This window comes from Schistocerca cancellata, chromosome 3 (genome assembly GCF_023864275.1).
Source record: "Schistocerca cancellata isolate TAMUIC-IGC-003103 chromosome 3, iqSchCanc2.1, whole genome shotgun sequence".
In the NCBI taxonomy this organism is placed as follows: Eukaryota; Metazoa; Arthropoda; class Insecta; order Orthoptera; family Acrididae; genus Schistocerca; species Schistocerca cancellata.
This window is the reverse complement of record NC_064628.1, coordinates 331,019,957-331,036,897: the sequence shown is the minus strand read 5'-3', so window position 1 is coordinate 331,036,897 and position 16,941 is coordinate 331,019,957. Positions and strand designations below refer to the sequence as shown.

Here is a 16,941-nt window from a genome sequence, read left to right as displayed (position 1 = left end):
TAAACTTGTACTACTGTAGTAGGCGTAGACTTTGTGTCTATCTTGGCCACAATAATGCGTTCACTATGCTGTTGTAGTAGCTTACGCGCACTCCTATTTTTTTATTCATTATTAAACCTACTCCTGCATTACCCCTATTTGTTTTTGTATTTATAATCCTGTATTCGCCTAACCAAAAGTCTTGTTCCCCCTGCCACCGAACTTTACTAATTCCCACTGTATCTAACTTTAACCTATCCATTTCACTTTTTAAATTTTCTAACCTACGCTCCGATCCGTAGAACACCAGTTTTCTTTCTCCTGATAACGACGTCCTCCTGAGTAGTCCCCGTCCGGAGATCCGAATGGAGGACATTTTACCTCCGGAATATTTTACCCAAGACGACGTCATCATCATTTAACCATACAGTAAAGCTGCATGTCCTCGGGAAAAATTACGACTGTAGTTTCCCCTTGCATTCAGCCGTTCGCAGTACCAGCACAGCAAGGCCGTTTCGGTTAGTGTTACAAGGCCAGATCAGTCAATCATCCTGACTGTTGCCCCTGCAACTACTGAAAAGGCTGCTGTCCCTCTTCAGGAACCACACATTTGTCTGGCCTCTCAACAGATACCCCTCCGTTGTGGTTGCACCTACGTTACGGCTATCTGTATCGCCGAAGCACGCAAGCCTCCCCACCAACGGCAAGGTCCATGGTTCTGGGGAGGGGGGGTCATTTAAGGTAATTATAATCGCTTTTTGTTATAAGAACAAGAGTAACAGAGCTGTGCATAAACTAACAGTTTCTACGAAAGCAATAAATAATATTTATTTCCAGTTTGAATAAACCAGGACATACACTTATGAGCCAAATCATTATGCCTGTCTGCTTAATAGTGATTCTGCGTTGTATGTATTCGACACGACCCTTTTAGGTTTCCAGAGGCGTGTGGCATCGGTTACCTATGCACAGGTCTCGCAGTTCCCGTAAATTATGAGCCGATGAAACTTCCTGGCAGATATGAGCCGATGGTTTGTCGGAGCGGAGGTGGCGAATTCCGGCGCCCCAGATGTGTTCCACTAGACTGAGATCACACGAATTTTGTGGTCAAGATATGAACATTTGTTCACAAAGTTATTCAAACCACTAAAGCACGACCTGGTCCTCGTAAATTGTACAGCTATGAAATTTATTGGCCAATGCGAAATTTTTCTTTCATTAGCTGCATTAGGTATGAAGATTTTACCTATTGGTGACACATTGAAATTTGTGCTTTACCGGGACTCGAGCCCAGATTTCCCGATGGTTGCGAAAGGTCACCTTAATCACTTTGGTTATCCGATCACGCTTCCAGTACCGATCCAAACTTTCATATATCACACTGTCTATAGCCCCATCACTTGCAGCTTTACGTGCATTCCCGTCACGGGGTTTCAAGGTGACGATCGTCATTTTGCCCGTCGAGGTTTGTAGTAGTTATTTTTAATAGCGTCTGAAGTAACAGACATTGGTGAAGATCTTGCAGCTATACTAAATTTACGATATTTTTTCACGGTTGTGAAACTTTTCTGGCGGTGACTTTACTGCTATCCTGGTAGAAGACGCATTCGTTGTGGGACTGACAATCAGTCATGAAGGGTTGCAAGTGATCCACAGTAGTGTTCCGTAGCCGTCATGCTGTCTTCCATTACTATCACATATCCCTTGAATTTTCTGGTGAAGATCCCCCATAAATACTGTTCCCATCGGCTTGTGTCCCTGACTTTATGCATGTATAGAGGAATTATTCGCCTTGGTGAGGGGATATCTGCACACAACCCTCGACCTGCTGTAAGAAGGAACATGATTTATCGGAACGGGTCACAAGTTTCTGGTGATTGTGGTCGAATTTCGAAGATTCTCCCACTGCAACCGTAATCAACGATCCAGTATTTCAGAGCCTGTGTTAATCCGAATTACGATGTAAAGTTCCTTCGGACATGTATAAATGTCAGGTATTGCGGCGATTACAGCTGTTACGAAATGCATGAAACGTGTTCGTAATAGTGTATGTAGACTACCTTCAGCTGTATAATGGAATGGCGACAATGAAAATTTGTACCGGACCAGGACTTGAGCCCAGGTTTCCCGCTTATCGCAAGCTGCCGCCTTACCGTTTGGCTATCCGGGCACGACCCATGGCCAGACGCAAACTTGAATAGGTAATCAACTACGTGTCTGCAACCTGTACTCATATATCCATTTTGAACATTCCCGTACAAGAGAGACATTTTACTTGAAAGTCGCTTGTCGGTTTCGTCAGATAAATGCGATAATGTAGCGCTTGTGTTAATCAAAATTACGATGTAAAGTTTGTTCGGTCATGCGTGTACCACCACTTGATAGGTATGTGGGTTTTACCACCACAGCTATTCTTTCCAGACAGAAAGTGATCCGTGAACAATGCCTGGTTGAAATCGGTCCAATACTTTAGGAGATTTGGAACATGCATGCATACACACATACTTACATACATATACACTTACATCCATTATATATATATATATATATATATATATATATATATATATATATATATATATATATATATATATATATATATATATACAGGGTGAGTCACCTAAAATTACCGCTGGATATATTTCGTAAACCACATCAAATACTGACGAATCGATTCCACAGACCGAACGTGAGGAGAGGGGCTAGTGTAAGTGGTTAATACAAACTATAAAAAAATGCACGGAAGTATATTTTTTAACACAAACCTACGTTTTTTTTTAAATAGAACCCCGTTAGTTTTGTTAGCACATCTGAACTTATAAACAAATGCGTAATCAGTGCCGTTTGTTGCATTGTAAAATGTTAATTACATCTGGAGATATTGTAACCTAAAGTTGACGCTTGAGTACCACTCCTCCGTTCTTCGATCGTGTGTATCGGAGAGCACCGAATTACGTAGGGATCCAGAGGGAACGGTGATGGACCTTAGGTACAGAAGAGACTGGAACAGCAAATTACGTCTACATGCTAACACCTTTTTATTGGTCTTTTTCACTGACGCACATGTACATTACCATGAGGGGTGAGGTAAACGTACACACGTGGTTTCCGTTTTCAATTACGGAGTGGAATAGAGTGTGTTCCGACATGTCAGGCCAATAGATGTTCAATGTGGTGGCCATCATTTGCTGCACACAATTGCAATCTCTGGCGTAATGAATGTCGTACACGCCGCAGTACGTCTGGTGTAATGTCGCCGCAGGCTGCCACAATACGTTGTTTCATATCCTCTGGGGTTGTAGGCACATCACGGTACACATTCTCCTTTAACGTACCCCACAGAAAGAAGTCCAGAGGTGTAAGATCAGGAGAACGGGCTGGCCAATTTATGCGTCCTCCACGTCCTATGAAACGCCAGTCGAACATCCTGCCAAGGGTCAGTGTTAATTGCGGAATGTGCAGGTGCACCATCATGCTGATACCACATACGTGGACGCATTTCCAGTGGGACGTTTTCGAGCAACGTTGGCAGATCATTCTGTAGAAACGCGATGTATGTTGCAGCTGTTTGGGTCCCTGCAATGAAGTGTTTGTTACAACACGCAACTGAACGTCGGAGGTTTCAAACGTTAACTTTAGGTTACAATATCTCCGGATGTAATTAACATTTTACAATGCAACAAACGGCACTGATTACGTATTGGTTTTTATGTTCAGATGCGCTAACAAAACTAACGTGGTTCCATTTAAAAAAACCTAGGTTTCTGTTAAAAAACATACTTCCGTGCTTTTTTGTATGGTTTGTATTAAACATTTACACAAGCCCCTCTCCTCACGTTCGGTCTGTGGAATCGGTTCGTTAGTATTTGATGTGGTTTACGAAATATATCTAGCGGTAACGTTAGGTGACTCACCCTGTATATAGCGAATGTGCCCATTAGGACTACGCAAAGTACTTAGTGGCGTGCATTTGCCCTTCTTTGTGCCCATACTTCTTTCATTCTTTTGGTTGTCGGCTTCTTTTCTTTCTTGAGACCACGTTGTTTTAGTCTTCTTTGGTTTCTCCTCTTGGTCCACTTGCCACTTGTGAATTTTGGATCTGAAGATTTCCCTGTTTTGGATATCCTCTGGCGTAATCCTGCTAGTTTCAAATCTGTTTTGATTTCACCAGTCCATTTCATTGGGTCTGTTTTAGATTTAGTCGTGTTTTCATAGAATTCAACTATTTGCTTTGTAAGTCTGTACGGATTCATTCTTTTGATGTGTCCATAGAATCTTAATCTGCGTTTTCTAATGTCACAGTGAATATTAGAGTATTGTTTGATTTCCTGTTTGCCTCTAAGCCAAAACTGTTCATCTACAAGTTTTGGGCCTAAAATTTTTCTTATGATCTTCCGTACCTTTTTCGGAATGTTTTCTATGTCTGTCTCTGATCGATATAGCCATTCTGGTTTTATAACGGTTTTGTAATGTCGTGGTTTTGTGTGCTTAGAGAGACATTTTTTATTGTAGATATTTTGAGTGAGTCCATAAGCAGTGTCCATCTTTTGGCATCTGACCCGTTGGCTTTCGTTTCTATTCCATTTTCCTGAATCGTTTCACCGAGATATTTGAATTGTGGGACTTGTTTAATTTTGCCGTATTTTGTCTCCATGAATTTTGGTGCTTCATTATTGCAAGTCATATATTCTGTCTTGCATGCCGACTTTTCCGCAGTTTCTTTCAGGAGTTCAATATGTTTTTTAGCTGTTGAAACTTCGTGAGTTAAAGATGATAGATCGTCTACAAATGCTAAGCAATCTACTGTTAATTTTCCTCTGCCGAGAGTAATTGGTTGGTCAATCTTGAGGACTGGCTTCAGTTTGCACCAGTCTAGTATCACCTTTTAAAGGACGCAGTTGAACAGCAGTGGAGAGAGTCCATCTTCTTGTCTTACTCCTATTCTGATCAGAAATAGTTCAGAGATTTCCCCCATAAATTTGACTTTACATTTTGTGTCTGTCAATGTCTGTTGTATGATTGCAAGTGTTTTCATATCTGAACCCTGTTCTTTTGAGATTGGAGTAATGATTGACGATCAACTGAATTGTAGGCTTTTTTTAAAGTCAACAATTGTGCAGACTACATCTTTGCCACTTATTCTCTGATGTCGTAAGATTAGCTTTAAGTTCAGAACTTGCTCTGGTCATGAACGGCCTGGTCTGAATCCTGCCTGATATTCTCCAATTTTTGGTTCTAGTTGTTGTTGTGCTCTATCGACAAGGCACTGGGATAGAATTTTGTAAGCTACTGATATCAATGAGTTTCCCTTATAGTTGTTTACATCCGATATATCTCCTATCTTGTGTAGAAGATGAATTAACGCATTTTTTCCAGTCGTCCGGAATTCATTCTGTTTGCCAAATGTGTTGTATTATTTTGGTGACTTCTTTTATAGTATTTTGGCCTGCTGATTTGAGGATTTCCGCTACGATTCCATATTCACCTGCTGCTTGTTTTTAAGACGTTTGATATGTTTGGTGATTTCCTCTACATCCGGAGATAATGAGTTTGGGTTTGTGGATTCAGGTTCCTGAGGCGGAAATCTTTGCATTGGTTCTGGGCAGTTCAGCAGTTTGTCAAAATATCTTGCAGGTTCTTCGCAATTTTCTTGATTGTTCTGTGCAAATTGCCCATTTCCTTTCTTGAAGCACAGATTTTTAGGTTGATATCCTGTGAGTTTTGTTTTTAAATTCTTGTAAAAATTTGGCGTGTTGTTTCTTTCAAAGCCTTTCTGGATTTCAAGCACCTGGTCCTTTACGAATTTCCTTTTGGTCTTTCTGATTAATTGGACTGTCTCTTTCCTCACCGCCAAGAATATTTTTGTAGTATGTATGGATCCCGCGATGCAACGCACTCATCCATTTCCGACGCGGCGTATTCTATTTCCGTCCGACGTGACGTATCCTATTTTTATAACATGTATCGATTTCCCCATTTGCAGCCCATCTCGTCGCTATAATGGTGCCCCATTCGCCTACGCTTCTCTCCCTCGGTGTGTCACGTGACCTCAGCCCCGTAAGCTGTGGTCAGTGACGCCATTACTTGGGCTTAGCAGTGTATGAGTTCGTGAAACACAAAAGTCGACTAGGTGGTTTGCCGGTAATCGTTCTTCCCTCGAACGATTCGCGGCTGGAACAGGAAAGCAGTAAAGTGGCAGTCGTACACAAAATACTCTGCGTCGCACACCGCAAGACGGCTTGCTGCGTACATGGTACATGGTGGTTAGTTAAACTGTCGCTGCTTGAGCCAGTGTAGACGGAAGTGTACCTCATGGGTACCCAACTGTATAGCAACGATATTCAGACTGTGCGTTGCAGCATTGGCGTTGTTAGCAATGTTAGTGCCGTGACTTGCCGTTAGGCACCAGTACTAGTACGGCAACGTAGGGTAACACGAGCATCACTGTGCATTACAATTGCAGACAGTCAGCGTGGGTTTGTGAAAGGTGAGCTGTTTTATTAAAAGAACATCAATAGCGCTAGCATTATTACTTTTTGTCTACCAGAATTTGCACATATGAATTATTCGTACAGTAATTACATACTCAATGCACCTATACCCTTACTCTGAATTTACTCACTTATTTTGCTGCATCGATCGCTAAAACCTCATATCTACAAGATAAATGTAAACACTAGAATAATTTAGTTCACCCGTTATTTTTGTTTTCTGATGCCTCGAATAATCTTGTTAGAGTCGTCTTTCATTTGTTATTATTGTAAGATTCCGCAGTCTTTCTGCTATACTCTTGTAAAGATTCCTATGAAAATCTTATATAAGTTTTCTTCATATAGGATAGCATGAAAATGGTTATGTCTTTCAATTGTATTTTAAACCTCTTAATATCTCAGTGTTTTTCAGTTCATGTGATGTTAGGTGCGGTTGGAGCACAGGAGTCGACGGCACACTGTTAGTGGACGTCATCGCTTAATCGTTGACTGAGGGATTCTTTTCCCGCTGAATTCTTTATACTGGCCAACGGCCTTGCCTCAGTGGTAAGACCGGTTCCCGTCAGATCACCGAAGTTAAGCGCTGACGGGCTGGGATAGCACTTGGGTGGGTGACCATCCGGTCTGACGAGCGCTGTTGGCAAGCGGGGTGCACTCAGACCTTGTGAGGCAAACTGAGGAGCTACTTGATTGAGAAGTAGCGGCTCCGGTCTCGGAAACTGACATACGGCCGGGAGAGCGGTGTGCTGAGCACACGCCCCTCCCTATCCGCATCCAGTGACGCCTATGGGCTGAGGATGACACGGCTGCCGGTCGGTACCGTTGGGTTCAAATGGCTCTGAGCACTATGGGACTTAATATCTGAGGTCATCAGTCCCCTAGAACCTAGAACTACTTAAACCTAACTAACCTAAGGACATCACACACATCCATGCCCGAGGCATGATTCGAACATGCGATCGTAGTGGTGGCGCGGTTGCAGACTGCAGCGCCTAGAACCGCTCGGCCACACCGGCTGGCGGTACCGTTGGGCCTTCATGGCCTGTTGGGGAGGAGTATTCTTCATATTGCGGTCGACAACCTATTTCCCAAGTAGTACCGCGTCGTTCTGGAGCCCAGTGTGAGGCTACAAACAATAATTTGTATTGGGATAATCTGTACTGTGTTTTACGTTTCATGTGCCATTTTCTGACAGCAGAAAAAGTGAAAAAAAGGAAAGAGCTACTGTAATTGTCAAGAACTGGACCATTGATGCGACATTGGTTGGCAGGCAATAAAAGAGAAAGTTTTAATAATTCCGTCTCTCGCCAATTACGACGCTGTACGAACATCTGTACAAAAGCTAAAGGACATCAACGCTATTAGCCTGTTTTACAAGCTTGACGAGATTAAGCCGACGTATCGAAAACTATGAGCGAATAATTTCATACTGTGATGTTAAATCCGAACATTCAGTTTAATCCAAATCTCACCCACATCTAAACCAAAATCACAAGTCTCATGGACGCTTATCGTGAAATTCCTGATGGAGTTAAAAAGTTGTTGGAACATGTGTATGAACTGGAAGATAGTCAGATAGCTGTTCAGACGAAAGTGTCAAATTTTAAGCATAAGTTTAACCATCCCTCCCTTGAGGAAGATCGTAGGATAGAGGAAAGCCTCACTAAGTGAAAATTTTAATAGTATGTTTTACGAGTGAATTTCAGAATGTCACACTGACATTTCAGTAATCAGTAATCGGAGAATGGAATATGCGCTATAGTGCAAGCTGTCGGTGTGGCAGTATTGTAAGTCCCGGGAACATCAGGCGCACTACTTCTCAACGAACTCGGGGTCAGATAAATACGATGTGCATTCAAGTTCTAAGGCCTCCGATTTTTTTTCTAATTAACTACTCACCCGAAATCGATGAAACTGGCGTTACTTCTCGACGTAATCGCCCTGCAGACGATCACATTTTTCACAAAGTTGACGCCATGATTCCATGGCAGCGGCGAAGGCTGCCTTAGGAGTCTGTTTTGACCACTGGAAAGTCGCTGAGGCAATAGCAGCACGGCTGTTGAATGTGCGGCCACAGAGAGTGTCTTTCATTGTTGGAAAAGCCAAAAGTCACTAGGAGCCAGGTCAGGTGAGTAGGGAGCATGAGGAATCACTTCAAAGTTGTTATCACGAAGAAACTGTTGCGTAACGTTAGCTCGATGTGCGGGTGCATGTCTTGGTGAAACAGCACACGCGCAGCCCTTCCCGGACGTTTTTGTTGCAGTGCAGGAAGGAATTTGTTCTTCAAAACATTTTCGTAAGATGCACCTGTTACCGTAGTGCCCTTTGGAACGCAATGGGTAAGGATTATGCCATCGCTGTCCCAGAACATGGACACCATCAGTTTTTCAGCACTGGCGGTTACCCGAAATTTTTTTGGTGGCGGTGAATCTGTGTGCTTCCATTGAGCTGACTGGCGCTTTGTTTCTGGATTGAAAAATGGCATCCACGTCACATCCATTGTCACAACCGACGAAAAGAAAGTCCCATTCATGCTGTCGTTGCGCGTCAACATTGCTTGGCAACATGCCACACGGGCAGCCATGTGGTCATCCGTCAGCATTCGTGGCACTCACCTGGATGACACTTTTCGCATATACAGGTCGTCATGCAGGATTATGTGCACAGAACCCACAGAAATGCCAACTCTGGAGGCGATCTGTTCAACAGTTATTCGGCGATCAGCCAAAACAATTCTCTCCACTTTCTCGACCATGTCGTCAGACCGATTTGTGCGAGCCCGAGGTTGTTTCGGTTTGTTGTCACATGATGTTCTGCCTTCATTAAACTGTCGCACCCATGAACGCACTTTCGACACATCCATAACTCCATCACCACATGTCTCCTTCAACTGTCGATGAATTTCAATTGGTTTCACACCACGCAAATTCAGAAAATGAATGATTGCACGCTGTTCAAGTAAGGAAAACGTCGCCATTTTAAGTATTTGAAACAGTTCTCATTCTCGCCGCTGGCGGTATAATTCCATCTGCCGCACGGTGCTGCCATCTCTGGGACGTATTGACAATGAACGCGGCCTCATCCTAAAACAATGCGCATGTTTCTAACTCCAGAGGCCTTAGAACTTGAATGCACCTCGTATATTAAAAGAGTAGCCTGGCTGATCAAAATAATGCTACGTTGCAGCAACATACTGGATCTTACTGTCCGCACGGAAATTCCGCACTGGAATCCGTGGGTGCGACAACAGTTTTAACTGCGGTGTTGTCAGACGAAGGACTGCTCAAATACCGCTAATTTCAAATTTTGATCCCGTAAAAGAAATTTCTGCACTCTGTTGTGTTCATAAGAAGTTTTAGGGGAGTTTTTCCTGCATCCCGGAATGGTCGTCAAAAGATGCAATTTACAGCAGCTCATACGCAAGGCTAATCTGCGTTGTGGACCACAGCAGCAGCTACTTATGAACGGTTCGAGCAAGCATTCTTAGCCAAGTATTGGTCGTGAAGTACTCAATCCTGAGACTTACCACCCTAAACGAGAGAACCTCCCAAAATATTTCTAAAGGTACATTGAAAAAGAGGCGATACTGGGACAATTCCCTCAGACCGAAGTAGGTTATTGGTATACTTAAAGGAAAATTACCAGTGAATGTAAGTGAAAAATTGATTCATGCGCCGGAAGATGACGTTGAGGGTTTTTTATCTATCGTTCATGCGTTGGATCTTATGGACGATGACATGCGGCACACTAATGATAATGAAGGTGCGTCAACAGTGCATCCTAGCACGCACAACAACGATGGAAGGAATAGCCCCGCAGAATGTATACAGAAATCAGCAACCACATAACGGTGCTGGATTCCAGCACAGGAACAGGAGCAAATGATTCCACCATGGTCACAAGAATGGTCGGAATGGACAATATGCAGGCCAGTGGTCATCCGGACAAAACCGCGATAACCGGTGGCGATAGAATTGTGCACGGCCTAATGACCCTCTGGACGGGAACAACGACTGGAACCGGCCTGTTTTCGATCAGAAACCACCGACATGATGGTCGCAACCTCATCGGAATGAGAGACTACAGGTAGTGGAGTGCATGGATAAGCGACGTCCATATCCTAACGATACGTCAATACGTTAGTGGTTAAGGGTCTAACCACATCTAGCTTGGTGAGGATGGAGTTACTAAGACGGAGGAATGCATGTGTCAACCTCTAAAACGAAACGTGGGAGGATTACAGTTGATGGCAGGCAGTTATTTTTCCACTTGCGATTGACAACCAGTGTCTTTTGATGTGAATAACGATCTATCCGGTATAAACAAAATTCACGCCAAGGTTCAGGAGTCTGAGTGCCTCGACGAGCAGCAAAAGAATGAACTAATGCATTAACTGATGACGCATGTACTAGTTTTTCTCTAAGAAATCACTAAATGTGAAAGGATACGTTTATCACATGGATGTTTCTCTCCATGACAATCTAATCGGACTTTCGCCATCCCGTGGACCAAAGAAGTGAAGTGGTGAAACAGCTGCAGTGAAGGCAGGGGGTAGCGTGCGTTTAGTCCTGGACGCACGAAACATAAAATTATCGTGCTTGTCCGAACCCGTCCTGAAGCTCTCGAAGATTATTACAAAAATTTTCTGGGACAAAATTCCTGACGACACTCGAACTCCGATCGTCGTATTGGCAGATCCCGTTATCAAAGGATTCTACGAAATATACTGCTTTTGTCGCCGCTGGAGTGTCGTATCAGTTTAAAGTATTTTCGTTCGGCTTGAACTTTAGTTCCAGCGTATTTAGTACAGCCCTTGACACTGTTCTCGGGGAGCGTTTGTTGAACAAAGTTACAGTCTACGATGCCGATCTCTTAAGAGCCACATCTTTCTGGGAAGAGCACATACAAGTATTGGGGCAACTTATGCAACGATTTTCAGATTCAAGAGAGTCTGCCAATTTGGAGAAGTCGAAATTTGGTACGAAAAAATTAAAGGTTTACGACATATCATATCTGCGGCCGGTATTGAGCCTGATTCATGTATGATGTAAGCAACTGCCAAGTATCCTCCACCAACATCCAGAAACAACTGAAAGCATTTCTGGGCATGAAGTCATTTTTTAGACGGCTCATTTTAAATCAACTTTTAAACGACCCAGCTCCGCTGGCTTTGTTAGAGAAAAATGCCCCCTGGTTCTAGTCTCCCCAGTGTCAGGAAGCTTTTGACAGAAAGACACGCTGGTCCATGTTGAGACCTTGCACCATCCTCATATGGAAGAGAATTTTTATATCGCTTCAGATACGTCGTACATCGGACTCAGATCCTATTCGTTTCAGACAGTAGAGAATAATGCCGGAAGTTCGCGACATTAGCTTCGCTATCGGGTTTTTGACAGAGTGTGAGGGGTCATACTCGGCGACGGAGCTAGAAGCCCTCTCTGTAGTGTTGTCATTTCGGAAGTTTAAGTCGGCATGTCAAAGTTTTCTGCGAGCACAAAGCTTTAAGCATTTTTTTTTTTAAATTGGCAGCTACTCACCACAGATTAACACGGTTGGTGTTGTTTGTGCAAGGATATGATTTTGAAATTGTCTATACCAAAGATAGTGAAAACGTTGTCGCTGTTGCACTACCCCACCCTATGGGTTGTCTGAGTTTAGTAAACTTCTGAAACAGCTGAGGGTTTACAAAGTGTTCTTAGTGAAGGGCCCTACTGATTGACGCTATTATTTGGAAATATGTATCAACTTACAAGGATTACAGGATGCGGATCTTTAAGTAGTCGAAAATTTAGCGTGCCATAACACAAGCTGAGCCAGTATTACATCTTACATAATGATGTATTGTTCCATCAGAGCACCACCGACAGTGAGCTATGGTGCATGTTTATGCCTAGTGCTTACAGGGTTACCTGATTTGGTACACGTACATGGTCTGGGGGCATTGTGGAACGGAAAAATGTAAACGGAAACTTGTCACCTACTACCGAATCTGCACAGGTGCGTGCATCTTTCGTTGGCAGCGTGCGTTGTCTGTCAGGAAATTAAACCTAGAATGTGTTTAGTAAAACTTCTTTGCATTCGATTCTGGTGACTAAACCTAGAGAAGTCGTCTTCATTGGCATAACTGGATCACACGCTCAAGGAAGGGGAGGTGTTAAATATCTGCTTGCGGTACATGATTTATTCTCAAAATATGTCCGATTATGTGTCACAAAGCCCACACACGCTGCACCAATACTCAAGAGATTGAAGAATTACCTGTTCCCTAGTTTAGGTACAATATTGTCCGATAATGCTTCGAATTTTACTGTGCGAGTTTGGTGCTTATTTCTTCGGGAGCGTAACATCAAGCAGATTTTATTTTCACATTTCCATCCGGAAAGTAACTGTTGAGAAACAATTTACAAGGAATCCAACCGTTTTATTCGAACATATACTGCGCATAAACAAACAATGTTGGTTGACTTTGTCACAGTCTTTGAGGAAATCGTGAATGATCTTCCACATCTTTCCATAGCGCACACACTAAACGAGATAATACCAAAAATTTGTATAGATAAATGAGTGGGTAGCTCCACCTACACTCGCCGCGAGACGTGGCATCCTGTGGAAAGAAAACACACACTAATCATCTGTGTCTTTGAATGCCAGCACTGTGACACGGAGCGTATGGTAAAAAGCTGTGTCAAACGCAGTCATTTGACCTTGACAAGATGGTGCTACGTAGGTCTGATCCTAAGCAACCCCTCTCAAGAAATGAAACAAGAAGTGGCTGGTATTGTATATTGGCCCGTACCGTATTGTAAAAATTCCCTACGGTGGATGCCTTCTCTTGACGTATCCGAATTCGTGTGAAGTCAAAGGGCTTTGTCACCAAGGAGATCTAAGAAAAATTTATAAACCAGAGATCCATTTTATTATTTGCGTTAGGCTATGCCAGTACTTCTTTTATTTGGGATGCATTTTACGCTGTAAGTGTGTATGTGTATGTACGTAAATGTGCAAAGAACGCATGACATCGTGTCAAATAATCCTTGACTGGGAGGGCTCTCTGCTCAAATGTGCTCAATGTAAATGAGACTTCTGAAAAGCCGTAAATTGTTTGTTTAAACGATGCCAGACTTTATGAGAAGCTATGGTGTGCTAGAATTCTGATTCGTGATTTGAGGACTGTGTCCTCTACACACTTGTTAGTGCCTCGTGCTCTACGAATTTTTGTAATGTGAGTGTGACCTAATAGTTAATATTTTTATCTTTTCATTTGTCTAGTATGTCCCTTCATGTGATATAAGTAGTAATCTGAAATTTAGTGATTGGAGATGCAGACCCTCTATTTAATTGTGTCACTAGTAAGTGAAATTTTAGTGACCAGCCATTACAAGGACTGTTCATTGTAGCACATGTGGAGTTAGCGTTGTTCGCTATTCTACAGATTTCTGTGAGATATAGATCTCTGTAATCAGACTGTATACATTAATTTTTAGATTGATGACCTTAACACTTCAGTGGAAGTAATCTTTTGCTCATAATCAGTAAATCAAATTTAACTTCTGTGATTTCTGGAGACGGCTTAAATGTATTATATCACATGTTTTTGTATTAATGCTTTGTTGTGTTCAAATGTGTGTGAAATCTTATGGGACTTAACTGGTAAGATGATCAGTCCCTAAGCTTACACACTACTTAACATAATTATCGTCAGGACAAACACACACACCCACGCCCGATGGAAGACTCGAACTTCCGCCGGGACTAGCCGCACAGTCCATGACTGCAGTGCCCGAGACCGCTCGGCTAATCGCAGGCGGCTATTAATGCTTTGATGTATGTATATTATGGGTATGTCCCGAACATGATGCAGAACTTAATTTATTGGGTAGATGTTTAGCTGCGTCCTGTACTTCTGTCATATTGCAGTGTTGGCATTCGCCAGCATTGTTGTTTTCGTGGCTGTGGTCGTTTTGCTTTGTTTCTGTAATGTACAGGTTTAGGCGACTTCATGTCTCAACCTTTTATTCATATTCTCTTATTTGTTAGACCATGGGCCATTTGCAAGTGTCTGACTGTTAATTCGAAACTCAGAAAATATAGCGGATTTTTAACTACTCTGTGTAATTTGTAACGTTGCTCTTGGGGCGCCGAAAATAAAAAGAAATGTTATTTTCTCTTTTTAATGTCGAAAAAGTGAATATTTTGGTGGGCCGCTTGGCAAAAGAATCAGGGATTGATTACACTATTATAATAACATACGTTGAGCTTTAAATATCTGAATAAGAGCAGCATATTGATATATTTGAGATCGTTCAGAAGAAACATTATCATTTCTGTGCATTTTTATAGTCGCAATGTAGTCATACCCGGATAAACACTAAGGGACCAGAAGATTTATAAACTTTAAAAGTAATGCAACACTACACAATTAGAAAAGAGTTTGTTCAGAAATAATAGGAAAACGATAATGTTCCTTCTGCCTCATGCTGCGGTCGGCCTGTCAGCGTGATCGTAATTTCTGGTGATGAAGAAACACAAAATAATTATCATTCAGGTAAATAAGGAGATGGAAATCATCAAGGTTAATTTACTAAAATAAGCACACTTATCTTTAACACACGTTTTTTTAATGCTACGTACCTTTTCATATTAAATTAAATGTAGGGTCATTCCATGTCAAATCAACCAATTGTACTACATGATTCGAACCATGACCTCTAAGATTTTGATGAATTTTTTTCCATACAATGTACCCACTAACACTAGATTAAATTTGAAATTTCAAATTTTTCTGACCTTTGGTTTTTGAGTTTCAAGGGTTTAAAAATAAAAAACCTCTATTTTTGATCAATCGATAATTGCTTTAAAATGCTGTAGCTAAAAAACTATCCAAGCTAGAGACCTCAAACTTGCACCATTGTTTTCCTCTAAAAATTCCCTTCAATTTGATATGTAACATGACTATGCTACCTAAATCTGAAAATTTTAAACTATTCCAAAAATACATTTTTTGAAATTTCCGAAATACGTACCCTCAGATTTTTTTATAAAAATTGTATGTGTTGTCCAGTCTCATTGACTACATTCATGCAAAATATCAAGATGGGATCTCAATGGGTTCTTGTATAAAATAGTATTTTACTACTGCAATACACACTAGTGAGGTGAAAAGCAGACTATTTCTAGGCTGTGAATACTAAGGTAGGCCTATGTAACTCTAACAAACTTAATTTATTATGTTGCCTTTTTATGCAACATTCCCCTCTTATTGCTTGTTAATTCATTAAAAGATATAGTGTTGTTTTAATTTAATGTTCATGATTCTTTTAACTATGCATCAGAAGGAAGTGAACACATTTTAATTGATAATAAAATTTTAAATAAAGCCACTCACTTCATCCTTAGTTGTAATAACAGAGATTATCTTTTTCTTGGTTTTCCTGTGTTATTTGTAATCATTTACAACAAGTTCCTTAGATTATAAATTGGCATATAAGTAATTTCACTTGGGAAAAGGATTAATTTTTTGATATTTGCATAGATGGAACTGTATTTCTAATACTAATTGTTATTTACAAAGTTAATACATATTATATTTATACAACTTAGTGTTTAGTGAGGGTAGGGGTTAAATAATTTAAATGTGCTTCTTTTATGATCTTTTAAGATATTTTTCCAAAGCAAGAAAAGACAACCTCATTTCTTTAGCACTTAAAGTGCTGATTCTTCCCATAGCTGTTGTTGGATTCGCTGTTTGTAAAAGAGTATTTCCTGGGACATATAATATATCTGTTGATTGTGGATAGTAAAAAGGCTGGTCTGGACCCTTTGGGTGTAAAAAATTTATTCGGTACATACCACTGTATTTTTCTTCAATGCATCCTAGCCACCAAGTGTCATCATATGCTACTGTCACAAAACCAGCAGCAGTATTTTCCATATGTGTCGGTGTTATTTGGTTCTGTGTTGTCACATATTGAAGAGACTCGTCCAGACTAAAATGATAAGGCTTGACAGAAATTTGACTCTCTGTGCAGGCTTTATGTGAGTGAAACTTTTGTGTTCCCACAATCGCTTTTGATTCACTGTACCGAGGAAGTAAGTATTCTTTGGTCAGTTCATAGTCCTGCGTTGTGCAACATTCAAAGACAGTGTTTTTTATGTTTTCCATGGCAAATACATAGAGTGATTTGGGTGTTAATATTTGTGGGTCATATGGCCTTTGTAAGCTGGCTTTAGCAGCTAGCCAATTCCGCCAAGGCCATCGCATGCACTCTTGCCATGGGATGTTGCAAAGAACTCCCACTCTCCCTCAACTTCAAAATCTGTTTCATGCAAACACAAATTAAGGAAGTTTTTCTTATTTTTATATTGTGCAGTGCTGCCAACATAAAAGTAGCCTAAGTGGTCTTTTTAAGTGCAAAAGACAAGGTTTGCTTTATGATTTCTAGCAGTTTTTTTCTGGAATACATAGAAAGCG

At 41.3% G+C, this 16,941-nt stretch overlaps 1 pseudogene; it reads left to right on the top strand.

The window, feature by feature from the left end:
• The first annotated feature begins 6,995 nt into the window (after positions 1-6,995).
• Positions 6,996-7,113, top strand: LOC126177676 (5S ribosomal RNA; annotated as a pseudogene).
• Positions 7,114-16,941: the final 9,828 nt, after the last annotated feature.